Source organism: Nannospalax galili, unplaced genomic scaffold, assembly GCF_000622305.1.
Source record: "Nannospalax galili isolate Female #2095 unplaced genomic scaffold, S.galili_v1.0 scaffold857, whole genome shotgun sequence".
Taxonomy (NCBI): Eukaryota; Metazoa; Chordata; class Mammalia; order Rodentia; family Spalacidae; genus Nannospalax; species Nannospalax galili.
In genome coordinates, this window is record NW_008338788.1 from 69,062 (window position 1) to 73,618 (window position 4,557).

A 4,557-nucleotide genomic window follows, 5' to 3' on the forward strand; every position below is an offset into this window, starting at 1 on the left:
CCTTATTAAATTTATTTTATACATATAAGTGTATTGCCTGCATATTATGTAAGTGCACCCATGCCATGCAGTGCCCACAGAGGTCAGAAGAGGGCATGGAACTGGAGTTACAGATGGTTGTTAGCCACCGTGTGGGTGCTGGGAACCAAACCAGGGTCCTCTGCAAGAGCAGCCAGTGCTCTTAACTACAGAGCCACCATCCAGTCCCTCTTCCCCCTCTTCCATGACGTCCCCTGCATCTTTGGAGCAGGGAGTGTATAGACACTCTCTGAACTTTGACCAGTTACGAGCCTCTGTATTCACTGCCGTCCACTGCAATGTCAGCTTTTCTGATGAGGGCTGATTTTTAACTTCAGACTGTGATTTTTATCTCTGGAAGTTCGATTAGGTGATTTACATTTTCTGTAGGGCACAGGGGAAGGTACACTGGGGGTAGAAGAGTAATAGAAAAATGATGGAAAACTCTTGCTGTCTGGGGCCCAATGTCAGGGTCTGGGTGCCCAGGACCCCGTGTGGAGTCAAGACCTTAGCTAGCCATCAAGGGAGGTGGGAAGTTCATTCCTGAGAATTAGTCCTCCCAATACTAGAATCTGTAAATGACAGAGACCTCCCCCACCCAAGTATAAGCCCAACACAGCAGAGAGCCACTGCCATGTACAACATGGGACTTCAAGGGAGGGGGTTGTGGGGAATTCACCACTCAGAGAAGGCTGAAACTGCTGCCCAACACTGGGAAGTCCTCCATCCTCCAATCTGCTCTACCATCATCCTACCACTGGAAGGTTGTGAAACCATGGTTCATAATTGGGGAACCATAGCTCCAGGCTCATGGGAGACCAAAGCTCCAACTCACAATTGGGGACCACAGTTCTAGCTCACAGGAAGGGGACCATAGCTGCAGTTCATGAGGTGGGGGGTTAGGAGTAAGGGGGAGTGGGTGGGTGGGAACCACAGCTCCAGGAAGGAGCCACAGCCCTAGGCTCCTCGTAGGGAACCACAAAACCAGGCTCACAGGAGGGGACCACAGCTCCAGGCTCACAGGAGGGGACCACAGCACCGGGCTAACAGGAGGGGACCACAGCTCCAGGCTCACGGGAGGGGACCACAGCACCGGGCTCACAGGAGGGGACCACAGCACCGGGCTCACAGGAGGGGACCACAGCTTCAGGCTCACAGGAGGGGACCACAGCACCAGGCTCATGGGAGGGCTCATAATTCCAATCACACTGGTTTCTACTATTTTCCTGTCTCTATCACTTTGCCTACATGATTATACTTGTGTTTAAGATAGTTTGACATCTGTGAAGCAAATAGAGGCAACAGTTACTTGCTGACTTGAAGTTTTGCTTGAAAATTGAAAATCAATATTGGAGGAAACCACTTTTCACTTTTGCTCAAGGAGATAGATGAGTGAGCGTTTTCTTTCTCAGGGCCGAGGGTCTGGTTGGCTTGTTTGGTGTCTGCTGTTTTCACATGGTCTCCGTGGCTGGGGGAACAAGTGATTCTATTCTTATTCAGTGCAGTGCTTGAGGTCTTAGCTAGAGCAGTAAGACAAGAGAAGGAAATAAGAGTACAAACAGAAAAGGAGGCCTGGAGAGATGGCTCAGCAGCTAAGAACACTGGCTGCTCTTGCAGAGAATCCGGTTTTGATTCCCAGCATTTACACAGCAACTAATACCCATCCTGAACTCCAGTTCCAGGGAATCTAATGCCCTCCTCTGACCTCCATGGGCATTACATGACACGGATGCACTTATATACATGCAGGCAATATACTCTTGCACATAAAATAAAAATAATATATATTTTTAAAAAGAAAAAGAAGTAAAATTATCACTATTTGCACATGAGATGATTCTGTATTTAAAAGACCACACAGACAGCTGGGCACGGTGGCGCACACCTTTAATCCCAGCACTCAGGAGGCAGAGGCAGGGTGCTCCCCCCCAAAAGACCACACACAGACTACACCAGAAAATTAAAATATGATTAACACTTTGAGTAAAGTTGCAGTATATAAAATCAACATATAAAACAGCAGCTTTTCTATATATTAATAATAAACTTACTGGGAAAGAACCATTCTCTATGGGTAAAAAATAGCTAGGAATAAACTTAACCAAAGAGGTAGAAAACCTCTACAATGAAAACTTTAACACACCATAAAAAATTTCTTTTGCAATGCATTTGCTGCCAGAATGAAGGTGTCATGAAAATTACTACTAAATTAAATCCAAAGTGAGAAATGAGAAGATTCATATAGACGTTGCCATCTTTGGAGATATAGATTCAGGTAAGTTCACCATCTGATCTGCAATTGTGCTAGGATCTACAAAAGAGAGCTCTGAGGAGTCTTGAGATGGGAAAGGGCGTCTTCAAGTATGCCTGGGGCCTAGACAAGCTGAAAACCAAGCTAGAGTGTGATTCACCGTTGACATCTCCCTGTGCAAACTTGGAGGTAACAAATATTCCATGATTATCATTGTCCCATCACACTTCCAGGGCACAGAGATTTCATAAAAACATGACTACAGGCACATCTCAGGCCGACTGCGCTGTTTGCTGCTTTCTAGCAAACCTGAAGCTGATATCACCAAGAATGGACAGACTCATGCATATGTCCTTCTAGCCCACACCCTGGAGGTGAAACAGCTAATCAGTGTCAACCAAAAATGGGTTTCAGTAAGGCGCTCCACCCCCAGAAGAAATATGAGGCAATTGTTAAGGAAGTCAGCACCAACATTAAGGCTACATCCCTGAAGCAATAGCATCTGTGCCAGTCTCTGGTTGGGATGCTGGTAAAATGCTGCTGGAGTCAAGTGCTAATACGTACAAGGTATGTAAAGTCACCTGTCAGGATGGCAGAGCCAGTGGAACCAGCATTGCTGGAAGCTTTGGATAGTGTCCTACTGCTAATGATTTAACTGACCAGTCCTTGTGCCTGCCCCTCGCGGACGTCTATAAAATTGGTGTATTGGAACTGTCCCTGCAGGCCAAGTGAAAACTGGTGTTTTCAACCCTGGCATGGTGGTCATAACTGAAATAAAGTCTGTTGAAATGAATCATGATATTTTTAGTGAAGCTCTTAGTGGGGGAAACGTAGGCTTCAATGCTGAGAACATGTCTGTCATACGTACACGACAGTTCTTACATTTGCATCAGCTGGTGGTACCAGAAAATGACAGAAGATGGCGCCAGAGAGCTGACAAGGGATGGATCAGCTCCTAGAGCTGGTAAAGACTGAACTGCCCAGTAGGAGAAATCCTTTGGCTCATTCTCACAGCTCATCTGTCTCCTTGAGGAGGACTTTAAGAAACATTTTATTTATTATTTTTATTTTATGTGTATGAATGTATTGCCTGTATATATGTAAGTGCACTCTTGTAGTGCAATGCCCAAGGAGGTGGGAAGAGGGTGTCGGATCCCCTGGAACTGGAGTCACAGACAGTTGTTAGCTGCCATACGGGTGCTGGGAACTGAACCTGGGTCCTCTGTAAGAGCAGCTAGTGTTCTTGACCGCTGAGCCATCTCTCCAGCTCCTCTATACGGAGGACTTTGCACACACTTCCCACAAACGTCTCATCATTTTCAAGACTGTGAGGTCCTTCAAAATGGCTGTGAGGTTGGCCTAGCACCTAGTAGGGTAGATGGAGGAGGAAGGCGAAAAAGGCCTAGGAAAAGCCACTTCCTCAGACCGCTTCAGAGGGTTTGACCCACAGTCCTCAGAGGAATGGAGGCCGGGGGCTGTGCAGATGATGGATGGAGAAATGGCAGAAAGGAAAAAGCAAGAGCCTTCCCATTAGGACTCTTGCCGTTCCGGGCATCTGCCGGCACCCTGCTTCCTGTGTCTAAACGTTTGCGGGTGACATCTTTAGTCTTTTAAGTATAGGATCATGTTGTCTGCAAATAGGGATAATTTGACTTCTTTTCCTATTTCTCCCTTTTTAGTTCTTTCTCTTGTCTTATTGCTCTAGTGAAGACACTGAGTCCTATATTGAGTAAGAGAGGGGACAGTGGGCTTCCTTGTCTCGTTCCAGATTTTAGAGAGGGATTGCTTTGCTTTTCTTCCATTTAGTATACTGGCTATAATTTTGCCATATTTAGGGTTTGTTATGTTAATGTATGTTTTTTCTATTCTTAGTTTCTCGTACTCTTTATTGTGAAGGAATATTGAACTTTGTTGAGGGCTTTTTCTGCATCAAATGTGATGATCATGTGATTTCTGTCCTTAAGACTACTTATATGGTGAATTCCATGTATTGATTTACTTGTGTTGAATCATTAATCATCACTGGAATGAAACTAACTCGGCCATTGTGTGTTGTCTTCTTGATGTAGTCATGAATTCGATTTTCCAGAATTTTATAGAGAATTTTTACTTCTATGCTCACCAGGGACATTCGTTCTTTACTGCATCCCTATCCAGTTTCAGTATCAGGGCAATGCTGGCTTCGTAGGAGTTTGGGAGCGTTTTTTCCCTTTCTATTTTTTTTAAAAATTATTTACTAACCACATGATTAGAAGCATTTCATTACAGCATTAACATATTCAATAACA